Source organism: Passer domesticus, chromosome 11, assembly GCF_036417665.1.
Source record: "Passer domesticus isolate bPasDom1 chromosome 11, bPasDom1.hap1, whole genome shotgun sequence".
NCBI lineage: Eukaryota > Metazoa > Chordata > Aves > Passeriformes > Passeridae > Passer > Passer domesticus.
In genome coordinates, this window is record NC_087484.1 from 6655388 (window position 1) to 6671891 (window position 16504).

At 40.7% G+C, this 16504-nt stretch overlaps 1 protein-coding gene across 2 annotated transcripts in view; it reads right to left on the reverse strand.

The window, feature by feature from the left end:
• Positions 1-15915, reverse strand: part of GNB4 (G protein subunit beta 4) — a 58666-nt gene extending 42751 nt beyond the window's left edge. Inside the window, exon 1 of one of the 2 annotated variants that reach the window (XM_064385331.1) lies at positions 15849-15915. The gene's annotated coding sequence lies outside the window, so the exon portion shown is untranslated. Of the gene's footprint in view, positions 1-4109; positions 4307-15848 lie in introns of those variants that run through there. The other variant, XM_064385330.1, reaches the window with a different exon arrangement.
• Positions 15916-16504: the final 589 nt, after the last annotated feature.

Below are 16504 nucleotides of genomic sequence, written 5' to 3' on the forward strand. Positions count from 1 at the left end.
TCTTTTCTTATTTCTTTATTTTTTTCCTGATTCAGTGCCTGACTCAGAACCATCATTCTTGCCACTTCTGTCAGACTATCCCACATTTCCCAGTGGTTTTTACTACTGCAGTTTGGAAGCACTCTTTGTTCTTACAGTCCCAGTGCCTACCAAGGCTTTTCTTTGCATGTTCTTTGACGTTTATTCCCTAGGAGCCGGATCCTTGTGTCCTTACATGTGAGCCAAATCTCCCAATGAATTTGCAAACATGCAGGATCAGCAACTTAAACAGTTTATTTGTTCTTCGGGGTTTTCTGTGTTCGCAGGAAAAAGGACGCCCATAGGCAAACACTGCATCACCAGGTTTCATCTGCACAAAAGGGAAGCTTAGAGAGGAAGGAAGGCACAGCAGTGCAGAGTTAACGATTAAAAAACAAAAACAGCCTTCTCAGGGGTTTTTTCTGAGAGGATGGTGGTGACAGATGCAGTTACAGGACACTAAACTTGTTTCTTGAAATACATCAAAAGACTCCTTTGCTGGGTTTGGCTCAGTGTCAGCAGTAATAGCTGATTCCAGTGTGTTGTCACAATAATATAAATCTTTGGCTATATTTTTGAAACACCTTTAAGCTTGGATATCTATACTACATTTACATTTAGAAACTTGGAATTTCTAATGGTCTGGCACCTCGGGCTGAGAACTGCCTGCTCCCATTTACTTCAGCTTTGGTGTTTGCGTCAGAGAATTCCAGCTGGGCACGTTAGGAAATGTAATGTATTCAGTTTATGCCCTACATATAAGTTGGGATCAGCATCAACAGCCAGATCCAATCTGCAGCCTTAACTCAAACAAACAGCACTGCTGACAACATGATTGCTGTGGCTAAGGACTCCATCTCACAAACTTAGATGTTAGAGAACCTTCAAATTTCACTTCAATACAGGTGTCACTCTTCTGATGTCAGAAATTTTATGGCAAGTAGTGTTGGTGATGAGCCAACGTTTGACACGATCTAACTGTACAATTTTGTGAAATTTTGTGGTGAGACAGCACCATTAATATTTTATTCTGCAGTAGAATGAAAACCTTTTTTTGCTCTCTGTCTGCTGTGCACATACAGAACAGAGGTATTGCTATGGATCAGTGGATTTTCCAGCCAGAGAGATTATTCTGACCTCTCAGTCTGGCATTTTACAGCAGCAGTCAAATGTATTCCCTGAGAAGTTTGTGCATCAGATCCCTTAACTTAGCAATATTAATTTGGATTACATGTGTGTAGTCTTATGTGGACAAGCCCTCAGCTTACTGTGCATGTGAAACATCAGGTTTCTTCTGCAGGCATGCCAGTGACCCACCTAATGCACACATGCCTCATTTCCAGCCTGACTCTATCTGGGCTCAGCTTCCTGCTATTGCATCTAAGTACATTCCAGAAATATATTCTGTTGAATTGTTCACCATTTCAATGGGATAGAGTTTGGGACATGTAATACTGATTAATATGGACTTCCACAGGTGTTTTACAAAGATTTTTACCCTAATTCTGTTGATTATTTAGATCCACCATTCTTGTATTTTTTACGAAAAATCAAGTAGATCCATTCACAGACATGTACCCAGTTTGTTTTCTACACTGCTTCAATTTCAGCTGAGATCATTCCCATACATGGCAGGTCCATTTGCACACAGAAAAGCAAAGGACAGGGTCTGACTGCTCAGCTGAAGTCAGAGGCCACAAGGCTCAGGTACTTCTACCTCTTGAATACACCTCTGTATTCAGCCTTGAAAACAGAACAAGGAGACAGAGACAGTGCCACCACCTGCAGAAGTTTATGCCACATCAGCACCCCTTTGCCAGCATTCCAACAGAAAATCACATTTGGCAAAGGCTATTTCCCCTACTGACATTAAAATGGGTGTCAAGGCCATCAGGGAAAGCATCAAGCAGACACGAAGTCTGCCACAAGATCTCAGCTGTTTGTGCTACTGCACGAGCCTTTATCCCTGATGGCATCCCCCAGAGCAGAGAGAATCATCCTTTTATGAGAAAATCCAGATAAATGCATGCTAGAACAATGCAATGCTCTGGAACACTGACACAGCTTGTGAGTGTAAGAATCATTCACCAGTACAAAACCAGGGCGTTGCTGCATTGTCTGCAGGAGACAGCGACGCTCAGCCCTCGGGGGAAACAGCAAGGAAAAATGAATGCAGCATGAAATCCTTCTAAACAAGAAGTTGGCCACATGCTAAGAGCCATATGCACTTTATTTCATAAAAGCTTCCCTGTATTTCTATTTCTTATTATAATTCTCTTTAAAGGTGCTGCTCCTTCAGGTAAGAGTCACCTAAACATAGTCCTCTTCCTAAAAAAAATAAAACTCACAGACCCTTGGAATGAGGAAATATTCCTCTATTTTTATTATTATTATATTATATATTACCCTTTTACCCTAACACTGTATATAGAATTTCTTACTTTTTTTTTTTTTGTTGCCTGTTTCGCAGGCTGAAGAAAATGACTGTAAATCAGTTTGCATTCAAAACACCACACTTGCACCTAAAAGAACAGGATATTACACCATTAAAAATAAGATTCAGTATAATGGAAAAATTTTCTGACTGACAGCATAGCACCTTTTGAGTCACAAATTCTCATTTTTAAAGGACAAAAGGAACTATCACAATCACTGTCTGAATTCCTACATAACAGATACAATGTAATTTTAGACAACAAATCCTACCTCAGTCCTTCCTTCTGATCTGCAAGAAAATCTTCTACTTTACATGTCACACCCTGCAAGCAGAATACCCAGGGATTCTTCATCTTTACCCGTAACAATTGTCAAACAGATTTACAAAAAACTGATAATCAATAGGGCAGAATCAAATCCTAGTTCTAAACAAATCTGAACACAGATGGATCAGCACACAGAAATAATGATGGGATGACAGCATCTTTTAGAGACATCATCTTTTATGGTCTAAGCACAGGGTAAAATCAAACTATTTTATACTTCACAAAGTTCCTGTAATTGGATCTTGCAAAATGGCTAAATGCTGTAATGGATCTGTTGCTTCATTAGCACACTCTGACATCCTGCAGCAGCACATCCATCAGGCTCCTCATTCCCTCTGGGCAAGGCTCAGGGGCTGCCACAGCCAGGAGTCAGGCTCTGCAGGATCAGGCTGAGGCCAGGTGCCAAATTTGGAGGGAGAACAGGTTGTCCTCCCTGCTAAGGGGACCAGTGATAGTTACAAGTGCTTTCTGATGGCTTTGAATCACCATGAAGCTGGTGTGGGTGAGTACCAAGGGCTGAGACAAAGATTATACTTGGGCCAAGGGAGCTTCAGGACAGCTTGTAACTCGTAATGAGAATCTCTGGTGTTTGTCTGGGACAGTCACAGCTTTATATTTCTACCCCTGTCTGCCTTTATACAGTTTAAGAAGTGCAAAAAAATATTGCCAGGAGTAGCTCAGGTTAGAAGATCTCCTAAGAGCATTGACAGACCTAGTTGAACATTTCTGTGCATGGCCTAATTAGTATAAAAAACCAAGATGAGATTTTCAAAGGCGGTGAGACACCCAGTCCTGTGTTAATCTTAACTTTCACCTTATATTGCTTCTGTATTTATATGTGCTTCCTTTTAATTAGATCAACCTTAATTTGGAACAGTTTAATATCTGAAACACCTTATTAATACCACAGAAATATTAAACAGAAGTTTGCCTTACAAAACTGGAAGTAAGTTAAAACCTGAAAATGTGACCTCTGTCCTCAGGCCTGTCTTAGCTCATAAATCTGTAATCAAGGCCCCAAGGTTGTAACATTTATGCCAAATAGCCCCAAAACAGGATGAGCTGGATACTTTCCTGAACTTGCAGACTGGAGGCACCATCTATGTCCACATGTAGTTTTTACTGTACATGATTTCTTAACCTTGAACACTTCATTTTGCAAAATTAGCATTGCTTTGTGTTTTATCTTTTAAAAGAGCTGTGATTAAACTGGCAGTAACACTGACATGGTTCTCATGAATCCCACAGTTACAGTAAGGACTGCAAAACACAGATCACTCAGATTAGATAACCTAAACAGTGGGAAATAAACATAAAAAGCTCACTTACCATGACAGTTCTGGAATTGCACCAGGGATGAGCTTGTCTCTGTGGGCTCTCCCAGCTCCCAAATCCTAAAGCATCCCCTGCACCGGGGTGATGCCCAACGCTGCTGCCCTTGCCTTTGAACAGAAAGCCCCTCAGCTGAGCTCAAGCTCTTTGCCTCCCCATGCAGTGGTGGTTTAAGCAGACATTTGATTTTTCTATTCGGTGTTTGCCTGTAACTATTCATAGCAGCTAATAAGTGACACCCTCGGGGCTGTGATGTCAGCACACTCCGCACCCACGGAGCCCTCCCGAGCCAAAGCCAGCTCAGCTCACTGAGCTCAGGCTCACAGGCAGGGCTGAGGGACTGACACCACCACGGCCCAGCTCAGACACACCGACCAGGAGGAAGCTCCTCTCAGCTAAAGAAATCTCTCTCGTAAGTAATCTGCAGGCAAGATTTGAAAAATGGCATTTGTTTTTTGAGGGTGCTGAGTACTTTGTGCAGTGCTAATAAAAGCACAGCCTTACTGGCCATCCTCCTGCCACTGTCACGTGCAAAACTTCTGTGCACTTTTGGAATTAACACCAGTCCACCATGCACCTCACAAAGAAAGCCACTGAACAGGCAACAAATGGCAGTTCAGCTTTGTCAGTGATCTCAGCAGAGAGGCTACAGTGATCATGGACACTGAACCTTTCCACTCACCAGTATTTGCTTCCAGTGTGTTTAATGATTCATCACTCTAGAAACCTCCATTTGGTTGGGTACACGAGGCATTTCTAATTTCCCTTCAAAAGACGAAGCTCCATTCCCTTGCTTATCATATAGCTCTGCTTTACACCTCTCACATTTAGGTTAATTTTTCTGAAAATAGCTACACCCAACTGTAGAAATATTCTAGAGAAATTAACACTCCTTGTAAGATGGTACCAATACCAGTGTTTCCTTCAGATTGTTAAAAACCTCTCACCTTCCAGGACTGCATTATGTTTTCTACCTCAATTATATTCCAATGTATTATCACATTCATCCTTCCACTGATAAGTGCACTCAGGTTTGTTCCCACCCATGCTACTTCCAGTTCACAAAGCCCCAGGTAACAGGTGAGGTTATTGTTGAACCCAGAGCATCTGGTTTGGACAGTATGAGACTTATTTATATGACATCACCAGCAAGCTGGTAAAAAAGTTAGCCTAATGCTTTTTGAACATCAACTCAGTCTTCCTCAACATTGGCAGTGCCTCCCAATGTGTCTTACCCAGGAATTTCTCCTCACCACACTGGTAAATATATTAAATAGACCCAGAGAAACGCCACTAGCAACATTTCTCCAGCCTTGCCACTCTCTTTGGAACAGAACTTTAGCCAGCTCACAGTTCTTGTGTTCACCACCTCCACTTCCAAATTCAAACCCAGCTTCCTATGGGGTATCAGTTGCTGGGTAAGTGGAGGAAGCTCACCCTGGATGTTTTCCCAGGTGCAAGAGCATAGATTTGTCCTTGTTGAACTTCATAAGGAAGGAAAAGTGGTTTCAGCTGTGGGGCAGTGCCCAGCGCTGTGTGAGAGCCAGAGCAGCCCCTGGGCTGGGCCCTGTGAGCAGTGCCCTGCTCTGCAGAGTGTCCCTTGGTCCCTGTCCCCAGCATTCCTGGTCACTCCCAAGGCTGCTCGTGAGAGCTCTCTGCTCTTCCTTGGATTTCCCTGGCTCTGGGATTGCCCCCTGGCACCTCGGCCAGGCTCAGGCACAGGAGGTGCCCCTGGCCAGCTGCCTCAAGGAGTGAGTATTGACACTGCCACCCGGACTGTAAACACTGCACACACTTCCTGCTGGCACTATCAGCTGAACTGGATCTCCTCTCTATAGAGGGCCACTTAACACGAGGAGGAAGTTTCTTCTTACTGCTTTATTTAGGGATGGTGGATGCTGATGCAAGATCTGGTGATGAATGTCAGCCAATGTCAGCTTTCTTGTACCATGAACCATATTATTGTCATTGTTCTCCTGCTTCATTTGGTCTAAAAATAGCTTCCTATCACTATTATGTTACACCAGGTCAGACTTTTTTATGGACAAATATACAGGAAAAAAGCACATGCTCATATTTTTAATTCCTGGTTGCAGCACTAAGTAAAACATACAGTGAATATCAGGATCAAATCATAGCATCTGCCTGTTAGGATTTGTTGGTATAGAGCTGTCACCCACACGGCTCCTTGTCTGGTATTAAACAAGACAAGTGCAACAGAGAAACATGAGAAGTGTTAATAGTGCTGCAAGTCAGCTGCAAAGAACTTCCAAAGCTAGGCCCTGGATGCAAAATTTTCAGCAATTAAATTGAAAACTGTATTTCTAACAATAAATTTTAAAAATTCTTTTTTAAGTTACAAAAAAGCAATCTGTTTTAATGAAAAGCCAAATTTTACATATCTTCCTTTCCTAGTAAATACTGCTGTCTTATTATATCAGATATGGTTATTGCTCTTGGTTTGGCAATGAACTTGCTCTGTTTTTCAGAGATGCTATTGATCTAAACAACATGAGTTATGATTTTGCCAGGGGCTTTTATAAAAGTTAACCCTGATTAGAGATATAACCTCACATGTCTAGGCAGGAACATAGAGGAGAGTCTCTGACTTGGTTAAAAGTGCTAAGATCAACTCTGTCCTTCATACAAATGATTCAGCCTCCACACACGAGGTCTGTGTGTCATACAAAGAGCAGAAAGAGAAGCCTGAGGGAAAAAGGAAGTTTCCCAAGGAAAGAACATTGTCAGTTTGGGTACAAAATTGCCATTGTAGTGGCTGTGTTTAACACCAGCCCAGGGGCTCGGGGCAGGCACTTCACCCAAGATTCCCACAAAACCACTGAGGGGTGTCCGGCTCCTCCAGAGGTGCTTCAGAGCAGAAACCATACTCATGGACTCTGAGTTACTTTCTGAAATAACATCCTCTGTATTTAATTTTTCAACAGCCCAGAAAAAATTGCCTTCCTCATTTAGGCACCTGTGTTAGGCACACAAGGTTAGGCAATAGGAACTGCCTTACACGTCTCTTTCCCCGAGCCTCTGCACCCCATCTCTGTTCCTATCACAAATTTGGCTGAAGCTAAAGCAGCAGATTTTATCGGAGCAGTAACTGGTTCAACCACACTCTTCCTGCTCTGATACTTCTGGTTGTTTGCATGCCTAAACAGCACCTCAGCCTTTGATCCCCTCTCGAGAGCACGCGCTCTTACATGTGACTATTTTTAGTTCCGTGCCTGTGACCATCTCCTCCAAGATGAAAGAGCATGGGATGACAATGTCTACGTAGGTTTGAGGACTGCTTTCATCCTGATTCGTGGAAATCCTTTTACATGAACAGCACACTGCATTTTTATAGACACACAGTGACTGTCAGTCTCCTGGACCTCACCTGAACACCAGTTTATTTACTTGTAATTTGTCACACTTTGATAAAATAATTTCCCATTTCGGAGAAGACAGCACACTGATTAATAAAAACTCCAGTCCACTGCTTGTCCTTCCTACTGTGATTTGTGGGCATAGAACACATTGATACATTTTCCTGACACAGAAGAGTGGCTTAAACTTTTTGAACAGAAAAATTATAACAAAATTCTTATGAAAGAGTCAGTACATTATGCATGTGATTGACCTTCATTATAAAACACATTGAGATCCGTGGATGAAAACTACTAAATAAAAACTAATTATTATCTTTTAGGTTGGAAAAGACCTCTAAGATCATTGAGTCCAACCTTTAAATTACTGCTGCCAAGTCCCCACTAACGCATGTCCCCAGGTGCCACATCTCCACATCCTTTAAGTGCCTCCAGGGGTAGTGACTCATCCACTGCCCTGGGCACCTGTGCCAGGACTTGACAATCCTTGCCTTGAAGAAACTCTTCCTAATATCCAGTTTAAAGCTCCCCTGGTGCACCTTGAGGCCATTTCCTCTTTTATTGTCACTCATTATTTGGGAGAAGAGACCAACACCCACCTCGCTACAACCTCCTTTATGTCACTGACTACTCTAGTGCTGCTCTGTGACAAATCCAAGCTTCACTTGAAACCTACCTCATCATCTGCGAGTTACCATATTTCTTCAAAGAAATTTGCTATTTAAGAGTCTGAATGCCTGAAAATAGAATTACTATTTGCTCTCAGTTTTCCTCTGTACTACAAATTGAATGAAAACAAAGCAGATACAAATGGGCAGTTTTATTGTCAAGCTGATTCAATTTTATAAAGCCATTCAGAAATTCATTTTGAGTATACCCTGTATTTCTGTAAGACCAAAAATATTGCCCTCTATTCTGTAAGATTTCAGCTTTTTCTTGACAACCCCCCTGCTCTTTTGGATGGGTTTTAGTCTTTTTTTAAACTTCTTTAACAGGCAAACTGAATCCTGCCTCTTGACAGCATACCAACATACCTAAAACAAGAAAGTGTATGTGCTGAATGCTTCTTTTGCTACAAGCCTCAGATCAAGTCTTTGATGAGAAAAACACATTCCTTTTTGAAAGCTGAAACACGTCAGCAAATGCTGCTGCAATATATCTGCTTTACTATAAAGAAAAGCCTCTTTAAGAAAGGGCTGTGAATTCACATTCCCAATCCAAACTGTGCGTCACACTCTGAATTTCCTGGTCTGATAGCACCACTAAAATGCCTCCCAGAGACTAAATTCAGCCTTGATTCAGGTTTGTGTGGCCAGCAGAGAATTAAGGAAACCCCTCAGCAGGGTCCAATGGCTCTAACAGCTTCCGTGCTAACTCCAGATTCCCTCCCATAGAAGGTAGCCAGGAGCATTGAGGAAAGGAGCATTCCTCAAAAACAAATGTTTCAGAGGAAGATGAAAGAATCCCTGTCCAAAGTAGGCAATTCAGCAGTAGTCCAGCCTCTAAATGACATTTCCTTTTAGCCTCCATTGAACATTAATGATTACAACTCTACATTTCTAACTTGTTTTATGATGTTCTTTCTACATTACATCACACTACCCGGTGTATAAAAACAATGGAATGAAAGCCTCTAATTTTAGCTGTCATAAGTTAAAGAATAAATGGCAGCAGAAGCTTTCACATATAATTGCAGGATTTTAGGTGACTACAGAAAATTTTCTCTTTTCTGTACGTGCACAAACGTTCAACCCTTCAAGCAAAATTTCAGTGCAAAGTTGTGTGTGCTCAGGAGTTAATGGTGAAGGTGTCACAGTGCTCAGAAATAGAGCCAACATTCCCATGTCACATTCAGCTTATTAATAACCCATTATTTCTGTCGCAATGGCACATGTCTCTCTCCACTCCTTGTTATTGTTATGCAACTGGAAGAGCTTTCAGAATCTCTCCTGGCTGAGCTTGAACAGGTAAAGTGTAAAATCCAGCTCGAATTGAGCTTTATGCTGAAATGCTGCTGCAATTCACCCGATGAATGCTGAGTGACATAGAGTATGCAATTATGCAAGAAGAGTGTTTGCAACAAGCCATCTTGGAAGTACTTCCATTTGTGAGAGGATTTTTTCATATTCTGAATCTGAATACATTAAAAAGCCTGTAATCACTTAATAGAGTCAAATCTGCAATTCTTAATTCTGAATATCTTCTATAACGAAATGAGCTTCTCAATTCTTGTGATTAACTTGCAAACAAAGCCAAATACAAGAAGCTGGCTCAGAAAAATCAATGCAGGAAATCACTGCCAGATTTCTCATAAATATTTCTGCCTTAGAAACCACTGGAATTTACACTCTCTTTATCACACATTGTATAGGACTATATGCAATTACAGCACTTCCTACACAAAATAATACAGATCTGGGTAAGATCTTGCATAAATGGATATGAAAATTCTATGCAACCTCCTGGCAATTTGCCAAAGTGGCCCTTATGCTTAGAAAACAGTGCATTGATCTCATCTGGTCTCTGAGTTTACACGTGTATGCCAATATTGCCACAAAGCTGCTTTGTTTAGATGTGCATTTTCATGACCTTGAAGCTCAGGATAATGTACTTCTCATTCTATTCAGCATCATCACACAAGGGTATCTACAATCATTATAAAAAATCTCCAGTCGGAGAAGTGGGGAAAAAAAAGGGACTTGGACTGCTCAGTTTCTAAATTAAGCTACATCTGACGTTAAAAATAGCTCTTCCAACTGAAGATGCTATGCTGCCTGAATTTAAATAGCCTGCTTCTTTCCCTGACAGATAACATTTATTGTGTTCTCTGCTGCAAAAAAAAAAGCCTTCTATAAGGAGTTTACATTTATTTTTATGTCCAATTTGACTTCAGCTACCACAACAGAATTAAAAAAGTCATTGTTCTACCTGGAAATTGTATCAAATTTGCCACAGATGCATTTCTCCAATTTTGCTAAAACAGACCTAAAACAATGCATCTTATATATGTATGACCTTTCCTAGCTCTTCCTGCAGAATTCTCTGGGAAGGTCTGTAGTAAGAATATTGTCTGAAATGCAATCAAATTTCTACCACATGTCCTAAAACTGCTTGTGCCATCTTTTGTTTTTATTTACTTCCATACATACACACACACATACATATATATAAATACATAAATATATATTTCTAGGTGTTTCATTGGTGTTTCTGGATAAAAAGAAGTATGAAATGCAAATGCACACAGTACATGTGAAATGGTTACTCACCACTTTTCCCCAAAGCACTGAATGAAAAGGAGAAGCTGTATCCCTTTTCTCTCCAGGCCTAACACAGAGCCAGCATAAGGATTTTTATATTATCCATATTTCTACTGTAGCCAGAGGCTGAGGTCATAATTAATTTGCACAGAGCCTGCTAGTGCTACTCACATAGTAACTCCAACATTGGTTCATAGCACATTTAGATCAGAAAGGTAAAAATTTTTTCAAGCTACCCTGACCCTTCTCACCAGTTTGAGTCAGTTCTTTTTGTCAGAATTTCTGGTGCTCCAATCTGCATAGTTTTAAATTCCAGTCCCTGTATTCTTACTCACCCCTGGGAAACTGTTAATTTTCCTCAATATTCATTCTAAATTTACTGTGCCTTAATTTCATCGCTTTATGAGATTAAAATCAATCAGATTCACTTTTACCTTTTAGGCAAGAAAATAAGAAAGGTGCACTTCTAATGTTCAAAGTGAAACTTGACTCTTGCTGCATTGAGACAATTCTGCTTTCCCCCTCTTTGTTGAATTGCAGATTTTTTATGAGAATTCCCAAAGGACTAGCACGGAGAAACTCAGGAATAAGTAAATGAAAGATGAGATGGGTATAAATACTCCTCTAACCCCTGAGCAAGACTTTCACATTAGTCACTTTGTGGACTAAAAGCCTGAAAGATCCCCAAAAGCTTTATAAGCATCAATAATATTTGCAATGATGTAAGCCAGAGGCAGTGATGTAAATTCTGCAGTCCCTAATTGAATAAAACACCCATGGAAGTCAATAGGAATTGCAGTCAATTAAGCTGTAAATATTTCAGGTCCTGAGCTTTCCACATAATGTTACTACATGGCACCTCTGAGCACTTCCATCTGTGCAGGGCGTTGTTTGCTCAGAGCCTCTGTGGAAGCAGACAGGGCTGGGCAGGCACACAAGGCAGGTGTGGAGCCACAAGTCCCACCACGACCTGCAGGATGCCAGTTCACTCACCCAGGTGAGAATGTGAGGCTGCTTTCACCTGAGGGCATCAAGCAGCAAGGGCAGTTGGGGGCTGAATTTGGCTCAAATTTTAGGTAAAACGGTAAATAAAATGAAATCCTCATGAAATTTGATGTGTGTGCCCAGAGCCTATCAAAGGAATGCAATTTCTCTGACCAAGTGAGCCCAAGCTGTGTTCAGAGCTGTTAATTACTGACCAGTAAATGAGGTGTGTGGTGAGTCCTGCCATGCACAGAACAGTTCATACTGTCCTTTGCTGTTTCACCCTAACCCTGCTTTATCCCAGCTGTGAGAAATGAGAGCCACACGTGCTGCCCTGCGGAGTGGCAGGGAAGGAGGGTTTGTGTGCAGCCCTGGCACTGAGCATGGTTTAGGATCTCTGCTGCTGCTGGAGACAGGGCTGTGGCTGCCAGAAGCCGCTGGCATTGCGCTGTGTCAGGAGCTTCACAAAAGCACACAATAATGCCTGTAATGAGTCTCCAGAATCACATTTGTGAGGCCTGCAGAATGTTTCTCTTTCCCAATGTGAATTACTGAGTCATCCTCTTCATGTGAGACAGACTGAATTCTCTTCCCAAAGAGCTCCTTTGAATCACTAATACCACCAGATAACAGATGTTGCTCTCCAGGAAAGTTTTTTTTCATACAAGCTCTTATAACCATGGGGATTATTTCAACCTGACCTTGTAACTACAACAGAAAAACAGGATGAACTGGGGGGGTCTCAGAGGGCTGTGTGCTGCAGTAGTTTGCATATCTAAGGAACTAGGCCTTGGACAACATGGCTACTCAAAACACTACACAAAGAATAACAGGAACACCCTTAGTCTTATAAGGCAAATACTACTAATCCCAGTTCACACAGGGGAAGAAACAAGCCCTGAAGTGTTTAATGGACTTGTCTGCCATCACACAGCAGCTACAAAACAGTTCAGCAATAAGTGATGTAATGTTCAAAAGCATCTGTCTTTGAAACTACAGCCTACGGATGTGCAATGAAACTCAAGTTAAATATTTTGAACATAGGACTAAAATTATAAATTGGAAGCTTTTAGTAAAGTGCTCTAAAATGCCCATCTTCTATCAACCACTTCTGTCTTAAACCACAAGACATTTTCTCTCTCAGTACTTGTTTAAAGTGAACCTTACCACACACTTTAAAAGACACACTGGAAATGCTGTAACATTTCCCAAATTTCAGCCTGTCCTAACTGTGCATATTGCTGGGCAAGCAGCAGTAACTTTCCTTTTGCATGCCTTTGTTGTGTTTCTGAATTGCAGTTATGGATGATGAAGGACATTTTCACCACTCTTTTTTTTTAAAAATGCCAGTAACTGACAGTATAAAACAAAACATTTACATTGCAACTATTCTGTGTCTTCTGGGGCCACTTTAACTAAGTTCATGCAATTAAATTATTCTCTAAAGCTCTGAGAACACACATGCCATGACTTCACACCAGAGTTTTGGAGTTACATCACCAGATCCCAAAAGCAACTGAGCTTTGCTTACTCATAGCAGTGGACAGTCAGGCCCAGGTAATGAAATAACAGCCTGGATTTCATACAGTGATAACAAAATGCAAAACCATAAGGCTTTGGTTTGATAAAAATGAGTTAGTAAATGTTTCATCTGATGTTCTCATTAACCACTACAGTCATAAATTAAAACTCACATTATTCCTGTGAGATACAGATCCAGAGAGATACTGCTCATTAAAAAAACCTACAAACCAACCAACCAAAAATGTAATCTATTCCAGATCATGGATAGATGATGTCTACCACATAAAATAATCTGTCAGGGCAGGAGAACTGACCTCCAGCAGCAAAGGCCACAGTTCAGGCTGAGCTGTGCAGAGCAGAGATAGCACCAATCCTGTTAGCAGTAGTGATTTGCTTTGTCATACACTGTGTTTACAAACTATTGCTCCCTCAAAGACTATTCACCTTCATTTCTTTTTTGCCTTTTTCTGTTTCTCAAGGGATAAGGAGTTTGGGCTACTGAATGTTTTAAGACATTCTTGAACTTATCCAGCCAGTCTCAGTCTCTCCTGGAGAGACTTCTCCTTTTGGCTTCTCTTTTGCCATCCTGACATGTCCCCCCTCCTTTCATGAGCCTCCCCCTGGTTTTCAGCCTGTGCCATACTTTCCCATCCTGGCCTGAAGCCTGACTTTTTGTCAGTGGATCAGTTTGTGCTGTCAATTATTCCTCTCCTCAGGGACACGGATACCTTGCCCAAATTATTGGCAGTTATTCTCTGCACAATAAGCTATGGAGCATTTTCAAGCTGTAAAGAGAGATGGTGAAGCAGACAGACAGGGAAAAGGTGGACAGAAAGATAAGGACTGAGGTTTGTTACCCACCATCTTCTCCAGGAAGGTTTATCTCTGAATCTCTCATTAGAAAACCTACTTCCCTAATTACCTGCCTTATCTAAATGTCATCATGTTATTTCTCTGTCAAAAGACACCACCTAGAATAATACAAAACTATCATTTTGAGGTTCTGCTTCCCAGATTACTATAAATAGTGGAATCATATGGAATGCTGATAAACATTAGATAACAATATATTTTCTTTGAGCTTACTGATTTTTTTCTTCTACAGGGCAAGCATTTAATATTATTCAAATCCTAAACTGATTAAAAGTGATACCCAGCACACAGATGTCAAAAAACAGATGCTGTTTTTTTAGAAAGAGGAAAGTTTCTGAACAAACATATTTTCTCAACAGCCTGATGAAAAGATCATTTTCCTCTCAGACTTTTAAAATTGTCATTCTGAATTCTCTTCTCTCTCACATATACACATCCAGACTCACTGCTGCGCTCCAGTTGTTTTGATAATGCAAAGCTATCATAAACACATCTGAACACACAGCAACACCTAAAATTTAGCAAATGGAATTTACCATGCTAAATTAAGTGCCCCAATATATTTTTGTACTAGGGAAAAGCATGAGTCAAAATTACACTCTTTATAAATTTGCAATAAGCAGAAAATAGAGTAAAATAAATATATGATTTATTCTGGTTGATATATACTGTGCCCATCAGGACAGATTACCAGGATGTGAAGCACGTGTGTAGGTGCACATATATTAAGCAGCAAACAGTAATTCTGATGAGACAGTTACTAATTTGAACTTTGATATATTGGCAATTCTACAGAAAAACAATACAACCACCTCATCAATTGTCCTTGTCTCCCAGGAAGCCATCACACAAACAAGGAGCTGTGCCAGAGGAATTCTAAGGGGGGTCATTCAAAACAGCACCAACAAAAACCAAATGAAACCATCCCAAACCAACCCCTTCAGTCACATCCATCACAACCCAGATTACACGTAAACACTTCATAGAAACTTCTGAGGTCATTGGAACTGCTGAATAGATTTTTTTTTCTCCTTTCTCATGCATTGTTTAGGTGCCTTCTCATGCAAAAGAACAAAACCTGGGCCCATTCTGTGAGGCAATGAGCACCACCAGCTTACACTACTGATCCCAGTGCCAGAAAAAAGGTTTGCAGCCTGAAGGCTCTATTTTCTCATTGTCCATAGCTGACAAAGAGTCACCTGTGAGCCTGCAAGTGGCTATTCAGCAGGCAACATTTAAAAACAAACAGGAGTTCAACATCTTCAGCACCCTATGGAACAGGACTCCTTTCTGGATTTTCAGTTCCCAGATGATGTGGCCTAATTTACACATGCAGCACGATGAAGAGTATCCAGAACTTCCCATCTGCAACCACACTTCATGCTCTGAAATCTGCATTACAACACTCTGTGGGTTTCTTATTCTTAATTATTTCTTCTGCAAATATTTTGGGGGTGAGTGGATGTATATGGTGATTGCAGCGCTGAGAGAGGCTGTGGGGTTCATAATTACAAAGAGAAGAGAATCCTGCCCTCCTGTATATGCAGCACTACTAAGATTTCATTGTTCACATTAGGCAAAACATCTCTAATTTCAAGGTCAGCTACATGTATAACAAAAACAACTACAACAACAACAACAACAACACAATAATGATGCTCAATGCTTTGAATAAATCCAGACAGGATAGTTAATAAAATAGAAAATTCCTCACTTACCTCAACAGTTGTCAGCTGTTATTTCATACTCTGTAAACTTTCCCTCCCTGCTAACTAAACAAAAGTTCTGCAATCTCGATGCTAGAATAGCTCTCAAATACATACTGCAGAATACCAAAAAAGAGAAAGCCTATGTTGTCCTTACTAGCAGGCATCTCTCCAGGGATGATTGGTCATTACCCTGGCAACCCTCACAAATGGCAAATGACGTAAAGAGAGTGGGAAAAAAAGCCACTGAGAGAAGAAAGCACTATATGCATTATAGATAGTTCTGGGAATCCACGCTCACATATGCATTAAATGGCTTCAGAGGAGCACAGGGACCTTCCATTTTGCAGAGCTGCCTGCTAAGGTGAATAAGAAACTTTCTAATTTTTTTTCTTAATCAAAACATTGGGAGCATCTCTAAGTATTTAATTGAAGCAAATTGGGGGTTGATTATTTTAATAATTCACACACTGGGTTTATTCTCTCTTTTTTTTTTCCAATTCTGTTAAAATTTCCCATTAAAATAGCTCACAGTCATATTCAGACAAGGGTGGATGTATTTTTCATTATTCCTTTTCACCTTATTTGTTGCTACATAAAGTTACCTGTTATTATACTTATTCCCTTTACATCTCATACCCTCATTTTTCCCTAAAAATGCATTTGTA